Genomic DNA, 17330 nt, shown 5'->3' on the forward strand with positions numbered 1-17330 from the left:
CAAAACAGCAGCACCTGGCTCAAAACCCTTTGAATCTTGGGGAAATTCACATCTGGACCCAAACTCTGCAGCTCAGTACAACTTGAGATCTTTGCAATGGCCGCTTCTCCTCTTGCATCATTGGTTATCGGTAGGGACAGAACTCAGGATTTTCAGCGGCAATGGCATGAGCCTCTACCTTCTAGACTAAAGAATAACTCCTTAAGCTATTAGTAGTAGTAGGCTCTGTTCTGTATGTGCCAATCATTAAAAGGAAAAGGATGTGATCACATGAGACTTACTAGCCAGTGCGTTCTGCAAGTCTGAGGGATGCAATTTCATTAGTGGATAATTTAGGAGATTCTAATAAAATTTAGGTTTAAATATTGTAAATAATTATTTACTAGACTTTAAAGATCATGTGGAATGCCATGTGCCTCCCTGCTTGCTGTAAATATGAATACTAGTAATTAGTATTGTGCACCAGTACTGTCCACAGTCCAAAATCAGGATCAAGGCCTCATTGTGCTATGGGTATGAGATATATGATAAGAGAGAGTCCTGGCCAAAGAGTTTACAGTCTAATTCAAGATGAGATACAAGTGGGTGAAACAAACAAATGAAAGGGATGCATGCTAGCTTATTAAATATTTTTAGGAGCAGGCAGGGGAAAATAGTTTTCCCTTTTGTCTCAAATGTATTTAAAATGTATAAAATGTATAAAATGAAATCAAATTATACTCTGCCCTGACTTGGGTTCAACTCTGTGTGCAGTAACTGACCGCTTCAAGAACAGCAGCCTGTGCAGCTCTGAAGTCAGATACAGCCACACCTCACCCCTAGGGATACTGTCACTGGAGGAGCAAGAAGGGGGCGGGGGGGGTCCTGAAAATGACCGCGGAATGAAAAGATGGGTTAGTTGATTTTACTTGTGGCATAGACAGACGCTGTAGTGTGAGAGATTGGTCTTGCGGTTAGAGCACAGGACTGGGAGGCAGGTGTTCAGAGTTCTGTTCCCAGATCTGCCTGTACCATTTAAAAAGCGGGAATAATAAACGCTTCCCTACCTCTCAGAAGTGCTGAGAGGCTAAATTTGTTCTTGTTCATGAAGCATGGAGGAGAGTCTCAAAACAGGGGGGGTTTCTAAAACTGCAACCGTTATTTTAATTACATTCTCCTGCTACATTACTGCTGTTAAGAGCCCATGTCTCCTCCTTGTTAAATTCTTGCTTTCCAATATTACAGATGCTCTTAGCTTCATTTCAAATGTATCTGTGTTCACCTTGTTTTTCCTCTCAGTGAAAAGTATGTTACATCTCCCCTGGAGTCAAACATGTGAGAAGGCTTCCATTCATGCTTTAACAAATCAAAAACAGCTACTACATGGCATACAGAAAATGAAAACTTTTTTTTAATAAATGCCAGAGGAGCAAAAGGTGAAGTATGATAATGTGTGCAATGAGAACACCTAGCAAAGCAATATGGCCTGCAACTGTGTAGAGGAAAAAAAACTTTTTGAAAACTGTGGCAGTAAGACCCTTTAAACACAAGCACAAGACATTTGGGGACAGGAAATCTAGGTTCACCTCAAGATGGGAGTGCAGGTAATGTTCCAGAGGGAAGTCCTTGAAGAAGGGGCATTTGTTTACCTCTGGCAACTCTGGTCTTGGTTTGTGCACAGCAGGTGAAATGGTCAAGTATAGGCCAGGCATAGCCAGCTGGGGCTCACTAAGTCCACCCTAAATTTGCTTTTGTAGTGAGGACATGGTCTAACAGTTTCTCCGACTGCACCCATATCCTAAGTCTCTACAGAGCTCTGTCTCATGTGAAGGGATAGAGTGCTCCTGGACGGATAGCTGTGTATGCGGGGTGGGGGAGGGCATGGCTTAAAGAGGGCAGAGTTAAAGTTGCAAGGTGAGGGCAGTGTGGACCTTAACTCTGTTTCTTGGTTTTCACTCAGTGTTCTAAAAGGGCAGAAGAAACTGCTGGTAAACCTGAACCCTGTATTAAATCAAGTTTTGGGGCAGTGAATTTTCCTTGTTTTTTTAAGAAAATTGAGATAGTGCAAGGGACAGGATTGTGGGGCACAAGGAGGAGTCCTGGCCACACCTCATTGCCAACCAGACACCAGCCCTGCCCCTCTATGGCCCCAGTAGAGCTGGAGGGACCATGTGGAGAAGAGAAGGTGGTGAATGATCAGTTGCTACCTGCAAGGACCATATCTACCAGCTAGAGCAGAGGTGGGCAAACTATGGCCTGCATGCCACATCCTGCCTGCAGGACCGTCCTGCCCTGCCCCTGAGCTCCCAGCTGGGGAGGCTAGCCCCCGGCCCCTCCCCTGCAGCGACGTCACCATGCCGCCAATGCTCTGGCCTGCCGTTCCGCGCAGGCAGCATAGCTGGCTCCAGCCAGGGGGTGGGGCTGCGAGCTCCGGCTGCTCTGAGTGGCATGGTAAGGGTGCGTGCGGGGGGGGAACGGGGGGGGACGGGGGGACGGTGGCGGGGGGTTTGGATAAGGGGCAGGAGGTTCCGTGGGGGCACTCAGGAGACAGGGAACGGGGCGGGGGAGGTTTGGAGGTTGGATAGGCGTGGGAGTCCCAGGGGGCCTGTCAGGGGTGTGGATAGGGGTCGGGGCAGTCAGGGGACAGGCAGCGGGGGGGGGGGGGGGGGGTTGGATGGGGGTAGGGTCCCGGGGGGACGGTTAGTGTCGGGGGGTCTTGGGAGGGGGCAATCAGGGGACAAGGAGCAGGGGGAGTTGGATGGGTCAGGAAGTGGGAGAAGGCGGATGGGGGCATGGGCCTGGCCACTTGGGGGGGCACAGCTTTCCCTACCCAGCCCTCCATAGAGTTTCACAACGCCGATGTGGCCCTTGGGACAAAAAGTGTGCCCACCCCTCAGCTAGAGGCAGCAAGAGAGAGCAGAGTGGAGCCCTAGTCTTTGCACTTCACTTCAGGGGCTAATGCAGGAGGAAGGGGCTCTACACAAGCCTCGAGGACATAAGAGGACTGCAGAAGTGTCAAGCGGCCTGTTCAGCTCCATGGGATTCTCTCAGGTGGATCAGAACATTCCATGGAGATGAATACAGCCTGTCACCATAGCTCTCAGAGGTGTGAACTGACCCGTTCATCTCAGTGGGGGTTCTCATTCCCACTCTCCCAAAGTCTGCCCCAGCCCCTGTGGTACCATACCAATTTTCAAGACAGTGTCACCAGGCATGTGGATTTTTGAGCAATTTGAATACTAAAATAATTTCCTTATTGGGGATGCTGTATCTGATGAACCCCTTGACCAAACGACCCCAGCATGCCTCACCCCGGTTCTGATGTGGCAAAGCAATATTACAGTGTGGTGGTTACACCACTCTAGCTAAAGTTGCACCAGGATTTCCTAAAGACCTAAAAAAAGTCTCTTTTGGGTTACAGTATCACTTTGAAATATTTATTGCAATTTGTGGACAGCTTGGTTTTTCTGTAGCAGTTTGTGGGGGGTGAGAATATCATTTGAGGGTTGTTTTAAGTGTTTTAAAAATGGCCATATTACTAAATTTTTTTCCATGTCTAACACTTCCTTTGGCTCCCTATTAACAGAAACAATAGCGCTTTGAGGGGTGAAACTGATAGATCTGAATAACTTTTGAGACTGTCCAATGAAGCAGGCAGATTTTAGAACACTTAGAAAAATTATCTGTTAAAGAGTAAAGTAGTCCCAACCTTAAGTATAATGGGGGGGAGGGGGAGAGAGAGAGCGAGCGAGCATGGGCGCGCATGTAAGAGCAGCTTGCGGGAAGAGACTGTTCTGATATTATTTCAGCCTGTGAGGATCTATTACTATTATTAACCATTTGTACTGAGGTAGCACTCATTGGCTACTAGCAGGTTTGGGGTCTCGCTGAGCTAGTACTTAGCCCTACCAAATAGTGGGGATGTACTTGGGAGTCGGACTGCTCTTAGTTGCATTGTGTTGATGAACTGGTACTTTCCCTGCCTGTTTGGCATCTAATGCTGGGGGGGATTAAAGCCTACTCTACACTTGTGTTTTGCCAACATAGCTATGTCAGGGGTGTGACTTTTTGCTGAAAAGCCACAGTCTAGATGCAATTTATAGAGTAAAGAATAATGTATTTGTGCCAGTACAGCTTAAACCAGATCCCCAAGCAAAAATACCAGCACATGGACTCTTTTGACAGTATAAACTGCACCTGCACTAGGAGGGTTTGGTGGAATAGTTATACCACTATAGCTACACCAACAAAACTTTTTAAGTGTAGACAAGGGCTAAATCCCTCTTGACCTTATGGTGGTAAGCAAAATCTTCCAAATGCAATCTGATGCAATGATCCTTGCCAGAGTCTGCAGACAGTCTGAAACAATAGCTCAAAGAGGTGTGAACTTATATCACTAGTGTGTTAAGTCTGAAGCCTAAACAGTGGCAATCAGTCACCACTTAACTTCTCCATGGCTGATCAAGCGTATAAGAAAAGAGGGACAGTGATATTATCAAGAGCTGTACAATCTAGACATTACATTTGGGCATAGTATTTGGGACAACACCATTGCTTACTCCCCTCCACCCTTTATGTTAACCTGAGAAATGGGAGGCCAACCAATTAGAAGATAAATCCAACATGATATTCAATTATGTTTTTATGGCGAATGATGGTCAGCGCTCTTATGCTCACCACAGTGGAATGGTGCAGGGCCACAATTACACAAAAGGGCAGCAGTGAAAGCTCTATTTCAGTAATATAGAGATCTTGCTGAAGCCCCTTTGAAGCACAGGCAACGTCATGATTTTTAGCAGAATTAGCCCTCTAATCTACAGGGCCAGATCTGGATTTGAAAGCAGACCAGGTGTCTCCATTAGCCCAAGGTGTCACATCTGGTTCTTTGAACTAATCTGACCTATACTGAGACACGTGAACAGTTCTCTGGAGACCACAGTCATTATGTTTCAAGGTCCTAATGCTAACCAGTGACTAGCAATTTAAATTAAAAGGTATCAATATCTCCCAATGACTCAAACCAACATAGTATTTTCTATTAGACTGAGAGAGAAATTGACAAAACCTAATAATCAGCAGACACCAGATAAAATGACAAAACCTGTTCAAAGGAAATGACCAAGTCAATACAAACATTAAGAAATGACAATACAGCATATAGTAAATACAAAAAGGAAAAGTCTTGGTATTGAGAACAAATATCAAGGTCAACATAACAGAGCTTACAGGCAGGCAGCTTTCAAGATTGTTTTCCTATTAAAAAAGGCTAACCTGGGAATTTACTGCAGTTTAGGGGGGGCTGCTTCCTTTTTTATGAACAGAAAAAACCCATCTTGACAGCCTGGCAGGAGGTGTTGGAGACAGTGGAGGAAGACTGAAAAGTAGCTTCTTCTTCTCCTCCTCCCCCACACCTTCCAGATTCCCTGGTTCCTTTTCACTTTTTGAACTGCTGAAAGTGAAGGATTTGAGCATCCTCATGATGAGGCAAGTGTTGTTCGAGACTGGCGCTCCAAGGCACTTTGCTTAGGAACATGAGAGTGAAAGTGCCTGCACCATCACAGAGGTGCTACTGGATGCAGTGTCCAGGAGCAGATTTCAAAATCAACTATGGCCCCACCATTCCCAGCTGCAACTCTCCGAGGGCTTCCTAGCTGGGCAGATATTTCTAATTTGGCTTCCTTTCAGAGAAGCTGAATCAGAACCCAGGCTGTTCAAATGTCCCAATAGGTACAAGCCGTCCAGTACTGCCAACCGCAGGTGTATAAAAGACATGATTTATGCCCCCCTCAAAATCACAAGATAAGCACCCAAGATCTCATGACTTTTAAGCCTGTTAACAGCCTGCAGGTTTTTGAGCTTAAGAGTCATGTTTTCAAGCCTTTCTCCACAACAATGAAGGGGAGAAACTTAGTTTAGAAAACGATGAAGTTCTTGTGGAATCGCTTGACTTCAAGAGCTTTAAATATGACCAAGTATCACAAGACTCGCAATAGAAATCACAGGAACTGGCAACATTAACTGGGCTCCTGGAGGAATCTGGGAACTGACAGTTGGGTGAGAGAGATCTACAGACTTTGGCATGCACCCACTGCAGGAAGGGAGCCTGCATGTCAGAGGGAGGCTTTAGAGAGGCTGGTGAGCTAGGGTGACCAACTGTCTAGTTTTGGACCCGAACACCTGGTTGAAAAGGGACCCGGCAGCTCCAGTCAGCACCGCTCACCAGGCCGTTGAATGTCAGGTTTGCGGCGCCGCAGCGGGGCTGGCAGGCTCCCTGCTAGTGCCACGGCACCCGGGTCCGGAAGCAGCCAGCATATCCGGCTCCTAGCCTTAGGGGTTGCCAGGGTGGGGTCCAGGGATGCCCTCCCCTCCCCCACCCGCAGTGGCAGCTCCCATTGGTTGGGTCAGGACAGGGGAGGAACTAGTGCCACTCGTGAGCGCTCAGCAAGTGGCTGTTGAGGGGTCGCGTGGTGCACGCTTCTCCCACTGCTGCCCAGCCCTCTTCTCCTCGTGCTCCTCCTGTGGCTGGGCTCAAGCTGCGGTGCATGCCCTGCTGCGAACCGTGAACTGTCACCCCACCACCCGCACCCAGGAGTTGGAGGTATGTGTATCCCTGTCTCTGAGTACCGGGAATGGGGCTGCACCCCCATCCCCGTCATTGCATCCCTCCCCATCCCAACCCCATCCCTGCACCCTATTCCCCGTCACTGAATCCCTCCTCGTCCCAACCCCGCCATCTCCCCGTCATTGCATCCCCCCTGCACCCCCATCCCCCTATCACTGCACCCCCCCGTCCCTACCCCCCTGCACCCCATGCCCATGTCACTGCATCCCTCCCCATCCCATCCCCCGTCATTGCATTCCCCTGCACCCCTCCCCTCCTCACTGCATTCCTCCCAGTCCCAACCCCCCCACCCCCATCTCCCCATCACTGCACCCCCATCCCCATCACTGCACCCCTCCTTGTCCCACCACCCCACAACCTCACCCTTCATTTCATCCCCCCTGCACCCCCATCAGAGCATCCCTCCCCGTCCCAACCCCCCCGCACTCCTATCCCCAGTCACTGCATCCCTCCCGGTCCCAACCCTTCCTCTTCCCCTGCAAGGAGTAGCTGGGGATGTGTCAGACCCACCCCCAGAAACCTCCCTCAAAATCAGAAAGCTCAGCATCCTCCCTGGGGCGGGGGGGGGGTCACTGTACACAGAGTTGCTTCCCCATCCACCCAACCCTCGTGTATCCAGACCTCCCATACCAACCCCAACCCACGCAAAACCTCACCCTGTACACCCAGAACCCTCCACAGCCCTCCAGACCCGAACTTCACCCCACTGAATCTCAATCCCTGCACCTGGAGCCCCCCTGCAACCAGACTCCCTGCCCCTAGACCCCCACCTCTACACCCAGACCACCCCCACTGAGCTCCTGCACTCTAACTTCCACCCCGATGAGTCCCACCCCCTGCACCACCTTGAGCCCCCACATCCAGACCCCAACCCACTGACCCCCAACTAGCTGCACCTAGATCCCCATTCCCTAAGCACCACATACCCAGACACCCCGCTGAGCCCCAACAACCATCACCTGGAAGTCCCTGTAGAGTCCCATTCCCCCTGCACCTGGAACCCCCCCACAACAAGCCTCTCTGCATCCAGACCCCTCCCCCCCGCCAACTGAGTTGCCTGCACCCAGATTGTTCCACATAGAACCCTCTCACCCCTTGCCTGGATCCCCCCCACAATGAGCCCCTTCACACTTGGATCCTGCCCGGTTGAGCCTGCCTGCCCCACATCTGGTGCACCTGGCACAGAGGGGCAGGGCCCCAAGATATTTCTGGGGCAAGCCCAGACCTTGTGCTGTGTCAGGGTCGGGCGCAGCCTCACCACTGAGCCCATGTCCCAGGGAAGAGAAGAGAAGTGATATTCCACCTTCATGCAGCCAGTGGCCTGTGCTTTCACTGCTATGCTGTAGCCTCCACATTTATTTATTGACAAATAAAACATGCAGAATTTTAATATACTGTGCGCAGAATTTTTAAATTTTCATCGCAAAACTTTTCATTTTTTGGGGCAGAATTCCCTCAGGGGTTATGCATTGTATGTGTGTAAGAGACTGTGTGTCTTTGTGTAGGGAGGTGCATGTATTGCTGCATGTGTGTGTATACCCACGTGAATAAAATCTCCAGCCTAACTCTGACTTTTATTCCTTTTGCTGGCATGCACACACAAAAATTGATGATACAACTTTTTAAAAGAGAAGGAAACTCTAAAAGAAATGTATTCTTTCTTAAAAAGTGAATGTTGTTGACTAGTAATTGCAGAAGAGCCAATGTATCATATATTTTTCCCCACCTTTGTCTAGCTACATTATAAACTCTTTGTTGCAGACTCTCTTTTTATGTGTATGTCCAGGACCGACCACCCTGGAGCCCTGATCTTAGTTGCGGTCTCTAGGCACTAAACAACAATTGTAATAATAAATAATGTGGAAGTATATGTGTTAGTACATCCTAGGTGTGTACGCATGAATACACGTTTGTATCTGCATGTAGGCATGGGAGTCAGTTTCTATAGATTTATTTTTATAGGTATCTGGACAGGTATTCATTTCTGTGGTCGTGCTCTGTGGATTTGTATGTGTGTTTCGGGAGTGGGCCTTTAATGGACCCACTGCAGCTGTGATAATATGTGGACCTAATTCCACATATAAAATTACAATAACTTTAGTGTACAAAAAACAGGGAGCTGGTTATGAAAAAGGGGAAGAGGGGAAGGAAAGAATCATGAAAACCTTTGTGAAATTTCATTTTTTTAAAAAAATTACCCTTTTTGACTATTTTGCGGCCAGCCCCAGCGTCCTGTAACAAATAAAACCTGATCTGTCAAAACAATAAATATGCCTGTTTGGGCCTTGCAGTAAAAAATGAGCATGTGAAAGAGGATGGGGGAGAGCAAGTGACGGAGGGGGGTGTGGGGGGGGAAATGGAGTAAGCAGAATCGGGGCAAGGGTTTTCTAAAATAGAAAGATGGCAACTCTATGTGAGCCCAGAAAGAGAGAGGCTGAGTACCCTCAAATCCCATTGACTTCATGGAAGTTGAAAGTGCTCAACAGCTTGCAGGTTTGAGCCCGAAGAAAGGAATAATGAACTTGGTCACAAAGAGCTGCAAGACCCTTCTTTTCCAGCCCTTTCCAAATGATTAGATTCTGGTTTCCTGGTAGACTGAGAAAGCTGCATGTGTTTGGCTTCCCTTCACTGTTTCATCTTAAGCCTTCTAAGATGCCTCCATGCCATGGTGATCCGCACCAAGTAAATGCTTGTAATAATAACAGCTATTAGCAAGCTATATGTTATGGTAATAAAAAGGACAGGAAAGTCCCTAATCATGATAGGTGCTCTCATCCACTCATACCTCACTGATGAGAGAGAGGTATCACTTACAAAGGGAAATTAGGTTTCAAATATTAAGCAAAGACATGAAAAGGGGTGAGGCAGAGAGAGAGATGTAGAAAATATCAAACAGGAGAGGATATAAATAGGGCAGTATAAAAACAATTCTCTCAGTTCTTTTTGACTTTGTGATCATTAACATACGGATGGCCCTTTTCACAGTAATGGAGCTGGTCACGTTCCAGCCAAATTCAACTCAGTTACATTCTGTCTCCCTACATGCTGTAGTTTTGGGTGGATAGTTCTCATTTCCTACCCTAAACTCTTGTGTAATCTTGCTGTGTTCTGTTAAACAGTGGCTGGGTTTCACTTCAGAGGTAGCCATATGTAAAATCTACATAGTCATTGGGTATGCTTCAGGATGAAAGATACTATATAAAACAAAGTATTATTTTAAAAATTTAAAAAGCTTCATAGTTATAGTAATCACAATTACCAGCTGGATGTGGTAAATTACCAGCACATAATGGACTGAGGAATTTCTCAATATATAAAACAGTATTACTAACATGGTGTTGAACAATTTATTTGGTCTTTCAAAGGTCCTGCAACTACTCTTCCTGCAAACCATGAAAAAGCATATTAATCCTTTGACAGAGAAGTGCTGCCACGTGGCAATTCATCCGAGCAATTTTTATGTAGTTACAACAGTTGTGCTAATCAGAAGTCACTAATTACCCGGACAGACTAACTCTAAAGGATTTAAACTGCACCCACTTATGCCAGTATTGAATCTGGCACTCAGTATTTACCAAGCCAAATCTTTAAGGACCAAAATAGCCATGTGCTGTTGTTTAATGAAAGCTTAAACACAAACAAAACAAACAGCCCTGCAGATGAACTATCTTATCTACATTTCAAATACATCTACCATTGAAACTGGTATTTAGGCACCAAACCAGGAGAGATGGCCTAATACTATGCATCGGAGTTCAATGGGAAGGAAGGATGATCTTGTCGGTAAAGCGCTGGCTCTACTCAGGAGATGGTGATTCAATTCACAGATCTCATATGTGACCTGGGCAAGTCACTTAATATCTCACTGCACTTCAGTTCTCCATCTGTAAAAGGGAGATAGCGATACCTTCTCTCCTCCGTCATTTGTCTGTCTTCTCTATTTAGACTGTAAGCTCTATGGGGCAGGGACTATCTCCAGCTGCATGTACACATGGCACATAGCAAAATGGGGCTCCAATATTGGTTGAGGCCTCTAGGTGCTACTGTAATACAAAATTCATAAATAATGGCAACAGGCAACCCCATAACATAAACATACTGGAAAAATCAGAGTTGTAGGTGAACATGAACATCAGTTATTGATGGATATTAATATTTGAAAATTATTAAAAGGCAACCCAGGACTGTAGTGATGTTTGCCTGTTTGCTCAATATTGGTACCTCTGGAGTGTTCCTGAGGCAGTGAGAATTGGCTACATGGATTCTAGATAGGTACTGCAAAAATCACAATTAAATTTCTACTAGTTGCTTAAAAGCAATGTTTACAAGAAAGGCACCTCTGAAGTTTACAGGGAGAGCTATAAATGTGGTGACAAAAAGTGAGGAAAGAATGAATGACTTGCAAAGAGCAGTTTGAGGCTATGGCCATATGAGAAATAGTTCATTGAGAGCATGATAACAGGTGCAAGATAACAAATTCCAAATCTAATTTTTTGAAGCTATTAAAGCAAAAGCAATGCTGCTGGAAAGCCAAAAGCCCCCAGCCTCTTAAAGGAGGTAGCAAAAATATTTCTCACCATTCCTCATATTTCTGACCATCAGCCTGATAAGGCTAATTGCTTGTCTTTTACCTAGAATGATCCAAGAAGAAGGGTCATAAAATGGAGCTGAACAGGGAAATAACCTCTATTCAAAAACTTGTGAAGCCTTGTGATAAAATCCTGCAAGACTATAACGTCATAGAGACTGGAATCAAGGCAGGCAGGTATCAAGGGGTAGCCGTGTTAATTTGTATCCACAAAAACAACAAGGAGTCCAGTCGCACCTTAAAGACTAACAGATTTATTTGGGCATAAGCTTTCGTGGGAGGGTTTGCCCAAATAATTGAATTTGGCAAAGAAAAGTGAAAAGGCACAAGTGAAAACCAAAGGGCAGAGTGTAAAATATCCCTGAACAAAACCACAAAGTGGTAAGAATCTATTTAATCAGGAATTTCTCCAGCCAAGATCTCAGATTTAGAAAGAAATGTAAAGCACTGTAAGATAGCTCTCTGTGGCCCTGACCATGGGAACTGCATTAGTGTAGAAAAGGAAGACAGTTTTGTACTAGGCAGGGTAACTTATCTAAAGACCTGCACCTTTGCCTCCTCTAAATGCACTGTGAGGGTTTCAACAGGCACAAATAAATAAAGAAGTATAATAAACATCACTCCTACTGCACCCTTAAATGCATTTAAAACCCAACTATCATCCCACAAAAACCGAGTTTCCTAGGAAATAGAATTGGAAGGGACCTCCTGGTCACCAAGTCTAGTTCCCTGTTTCTGCAAGCAACCCCACTCACAAACTTGTCAAGCACCATCTTAAAAACTAGTTAGATTGTTTACCCCCACTCATTTGATAGTTAGATATCTTCTTTTAATTTCTAGCCTAAATGTATTAATTTGGCAGTTTATACCCATTTTGTTCTTGTGCCAACATTGTCCTTTAGCTTAAACAGCTCTTCTCCCTCCTTGGTTTTTATCCCCCAATGTATTTACAGAGAGCAATCAGATCCCCTCCCTGCCTGCACTTTGCTAGGCCAGTGGTTAGAAAAACAACACCATTTTACTGGCAAACTGAGCAGATTTGCTCTAGAAATCATTGACACACAGTAAACATGGAGCCCTATTATGCTATTTTCACCAAGTCACTTTTCAAAGCAGAACTTCACTTTTAAGTTGCAGCCCCGTAAAAGGCAGTGTAATCAAGGTGACGAAGACATGAATAACCGTAGCACAGACTACAACTAGGAGAGAAAGAGGAGCCCATCTCACCAAGCATAGCTAGGAAAAATGCTCTTCAATCAGGTTAGGAACACAAATGCCAAACCAGAAACTTCAGTACCAAGCACCATGCACACTACATCAATCGACGAGGCTGACAACGGCTACGTCTACCCTAGCACTTTTGTCAGTAAAACTTTTGTCTGTCAGAGGTGTGAAAAAACACGCCCCTGACGTAAGTTACACGGACAGAAGTGCCAGTGTGGACAGTGCTATGTCAGTGGGAAATGCTCTCTTGCTGCCATAACTACTGCTGCTTGTTGGGTGGTGGTTTAATTATGCCGACGGATGAGCCCTCTGGAGCCCTTCAGCATAGAGCCGCTACACAGGAGACCTTGTGGTCTTGCAGCTGAAGCAGTACAGTTGTGCCGCTGTTAGATCTCTAGTGCAGACATTGCCATAGTCACTCATTTCGTCCAGCTGCTTCTGCCAGTTACCTCACTCTTGTTATTAACTTGCATTTAGGCATTAGATCAGTGAACCAGGTGTGAAACTAAGTCTCTTTACAACAGTCTAGGGAATTAGCTCTGCAAACTGCCAAGTGTAGCACCAAGGAAGGTGAGTGCAAACAAAAGGACTTATTCAATATTTTGATTACAGTAGGGCTCTGAGGCCCCATTGGGTTAGCCACTGTTAAAACACATAAAAAGGTAACAAAAACCCTGTCACTTGTCTGATGGATGTGCCATAATCGGAGACTCCCTTAAAAACAAAAAAAAGTCTAAACTTCATGAGTAGAAAAGCTCTCTATATCCCAAAGGGGAGAAGAGTCAAAGCCTCCAGGAAGTCCAGGAGGGCCCTTCGTATAGCTAGATAGTAACAATATCCTCTCTAACACACAATTTCATTCAGCCACACTACCACGCTCAGTGCGCACAAAGAACAGGGAAAAAACATCACACCGCAAAATACATCTGTTATTGTTATTAGGACTATAAATATGACACAAAGTTTCATCAGTGCAGATTGTATAATTGATTACTTTAAAGCCATAATGCAAAGAAGTAGGTGCGTGTATTTAAATAAGAAATTTTGAGTGTGTAATCAGCCACATTTCTTTCTTGTCTGTTATGATCGTAATTTTAAAGATTATTATAATTATTAAATACTGCAGTGCTGGAAAGTCTGTGTTCAGATTGTATGCTGCACTGTGATTTTCAATTCTTCTGTGTGTGTACTGTTGTATTCTTTTCACAGTTGGAAAATAGTTCTCGCTTCTTTGGTCCCCCCACAAAGAAACCCAATGCCCAGGTCTGGAGAAGTTTACACAGCTACAGGTTGATATTTCTAATTAAAACTTGAGTGGGGCCCCTTGAACCCTCTCCTAAATGAGTTGAAGAATTACCTTTTGTTGGGGACATAACAGATGCCTAAGGAGCTAGTTACTTCTCGGGACAAAGAAGCACCTCTCACAGCTGATCCAAATCATGGTGCAACACCTAAATGCCATTCACTACTCAGTCCTTCCAGTGAGACCCCTCAATATCCCTCCTCTATCCACCCACCCTTCTCTGGTCATGGCTACCTGACCGACTCCAACATTTTACTGAACTTGCTAGAAGTCGCTTCTAGATTGAGAGTTTTAAGCCTTTACCCTCAATCAAGTCATGCCAAACAACCTCCCTTATTAACCACACATCAACCACAGCTGCCCGCTCTTCCCCATTCTACCCGTCACTGCCGCACACCAACTTACCAGTCACTGGCAAGTGAAACACCCCCTATCAAAAAACTCACCCCCAGTCATATGACACCCCAAAGATCTCCCCACTCTGTCTCTGCAATATGAGCCCTTTCCACCCCCAATTCTTCTGACCAGACTCCCAGCCCAGAACAAGACCTCAGGCCACACTGGGCAAAAGGCAGGGTCCATTAACAGAAATGACACCCTCTAGCCGAGTTTTATTTTTTTCCCCAGCGGTTTTAGGAGCCTATACCTGAAAATAACCTCATTTATACTTTGCTATAGTCAGACAAATGTCATTGTTATACAGACAGATCCAGTTCACGATGCTCATTTCAGTATTGCTTTTCATATGGAGCTGCAAATATGAAATGTTTATTTTGTATTCCTGTCCAAACTCAATAGGAATCTTTATATTCAGCTCCAAAGTGGTAATGTGATAGATAAACCAGGTTATCACATTAATTTCATCACGGCAGCTCTTGGGAAATTCACCTCAGTTTGAACTCAAAATGAAAAGTATCATTTCCCAATACTATTTTGGTTCAGTCTCAGTTAAAGGTGACCTGAAGAAAGGGGGAAGAAAATTAGACTTGTGCCCTTTTTCCCCCCCTGCTTTTAAAAATATCAGGTAACAAGTCTCATCTTTCTTGGTTTTGCTAAAGAGGGCTTTGATCAAATCGCAATCTGCATATTTCTCAGCCCTTAACTGAAAGGGTGAATGTGGGGAATCTTTAACAAAGACATCTTCCTTCCCACTTGCTTCTCAGGCATTTGGTTTTTTATTTGTTATTTTGCTTAACACCTATTTTATTTCACAGAATTTTGAACAGCTTGAATACAAATTATTACCCCTCTCCATTAAACAGATTTTACTATCTCTGATGTCACAATCCTACCAGGTATCCAGTGCCTTGTGTACACCAGGAATTGCAGGGAATTCTGCTATCACTGGCGTACCTCTCGCATGGTAGCATGGTCACAGGTGTTTTTATCACTCTGTCATCTAGATGTACTCTGAAGGGGGCTAGAGGAAACAGTGATAAAAACACCAGGATCCTTACTACTCTAGCGCTTCCACCATTGCTGTACAGGTGGTATGATAACAGTGGGAGAATTCCCTAAAATTCTCAGAGTAGATAAATCTCATTTGACTGTAGAGACTATTGGTAAAAAAAAATAAAATAAAAATGGACAGATAAGACCTGAATTTCTATTGTAAAAAAGCAAACAAAACACACTGGGTTTTTGGAAAAACCACCATTCAGACCTTCCTTTGTACATCATTCATAGCGAACCAATCACAAAAGTCCAGAAACCCCAATTTCCTCCCTCCATACCTCACTGTGGAAATCACATTAATTTGAGTGACCTCAGCTGCAGCAAGTGTTGAAATGTTAAATAAAAGCATTTCAGATTTTATTTACAGCAGTTCAAGGCCCTCCTCTCCTTCAGTTAGCTCACTAAAGTCAATGGAGTTGTACTAGGGATGAATTTTGCCACACAGTGTTAGATAAATCAGTTTCAAGCACCATATTTTGTTACAGAATGCATATTCCAACATACATTTTATAACAATGTGTTAATCTCACTTAGATACATATTTATGACCGATATTGACACATCTCTGAAATACAAAGGACAGATCAGATACCAGTATGATTATTTCATTTGATCCACAAGAACTTTAAAAGCATGAAGTACAGCAAACAATAGCTGGAATGACCATTTCTGATGGTCAAAAATCCTGCAATTATCATGTGTCATACAATTTATATCTCAACCTACTCAAAATCTGAATTTGAAAAAAAATAGAATATGGTATTTCAAAGTCACCTCTATGTATACATACAAATTATATTTATGTGAATGTATCATCTTGGAAAGAAGCAGACTGGCATTCAATGTATGTTCAAGCTTCAGCAAAAACATGTGATTATTAATCTTCTCCATGGGATTTTCCATAAATCTGACAATTTCTGCTTCCACCAGTAATGCTTATTTACTAAACCCTGGATTGGATTTAAAGCTTAAAAAAAAAAAAAGAAAAAAAAGTGTCTATGCATCAGAACACACCATTTTGTTCCAACTGTCTAACAGACTCTTAATCTTTGCTATTTCACATTGGGTTTTCCGGCAGCCCACTGTAGCTTTTCTCTTCCCCCCCTTAAAACCAGCAACGAAGTTAACAGCTAGGGACAGCATCCATACTAAACAAGACACACAAAGCAAATGACAATGTTCGAACGTACTTGCCAAATGAAATCACATCAGTGTCTCTCTGTCACACACAGAGCAATGCAAATAATGTTCAGAAATAGAACAAAGACCCTTTGTTATTGTTCCATGAGGTTTGTAAATCTCCTTCTCTATCTTATGCTGAACTCTTCATTCAGCATTAGAACATGGATCTAGCAGAAAATGAACATGACTTAAAATAGATTCTGCCAGCATTCTGGAGATGCATCATTGGAAATTGGGGTTTTCCACACTCGCTCATTCAGTTATATTTTAGCAGGATCTTCTCAATGTTAACCCCCACATTTTTAAATATTGATAAAAGTGCTAATACAGTTTCAGTGTATTTTAGCATTAACATATGAAAGTTAAAAGGCAGCATGTTCTCTCTCTCAGGATTACTGACTTATGAAGGAGAGAATGCTAGCACAAATTGGAAATGGGAGTATTTTAAAAAAAATCCAGTTACCTTGTTCAATTCTAATAATGAATCACACAGAAAGGGATTGTTGGAGCAGCTTGCTAATGAGGAGTCTCAATAGTAGGCCGTCTTGATAGACTGCCTTACTTTACACAAAGATTTGTCCTGCAAAGCTTAATGCCATCCTTACAGTGAACTATAAGCCAAGATACTCTGCTGACAAGGCAGTTTCCTACCTGAAGCTTCATTTTCCAGCACGAATGCATATGTGTATCCTTAGTGTGGCTTCTCCTTCTTGCATGACTCCTGCTATCCAGACTAAAGAGAAGGGAGCTGTGCAAGCACAGCTGCTGACTGCCCTACATTTGCCTGCAGATGAAGAGAAAGAGTTGGTACTGCACTTGCCTGGGCTTGTTTAAGCCCCCTAAGTATAACACTAATGTAGCTCAAACCGGACTAACTACTTCCTCCAGCTGATCCCAGTGAAAAACGCCTGTGATAAATAACGCATGAGAACTCCCAAGAACATGCTTCATTCCTTCCAGCAGCTGATCTTCATCTC

At 44.4% G+C, this 17330-nt stretch overlaps 1 protein-coding gene across 10 annotated transcripts in view; it reads right to left on the bottom strand.

Moving 5' to 3' along the window:
* MARCHF8 (E3 ubiquitin-protein ligase MARCHF8) overlaps nt 1-17330 on the bottom strand; it is a 184548-nt gene that overhangs the window by 84195 nt on the left and 83023 nt on the right. The window contains exon 1 of one of the 10 annotated variants that reach the window (XM_043552297.1): nt 17005-17137. The exons of the other annotated variants lie outside the window; for them this stretch is intronic. The gene's annotated coding sequence lies outside the window, so the exon portion shown is untranslated. Of the gene's footprint in view, nt 1-17004; nt 17138-17330 lie in introns of those variants that run through there. 10 annotated transcript variants of the gene reach the window in all.

The sequence above is a fragment of the Chelonia mydas genome, chromosome 7 (genome assembly GCF_015237465.2).
Source record: "Chelonia mydas isolate rCheMyd1 chromosome 7, rCheMyd1.pri.v2, whole genome shotgun sequence".
NCBI lineage: Eukaryota > Metazoa > Chordata > Testudines > Cheloniidae > Chelonia > Chelonia mydas.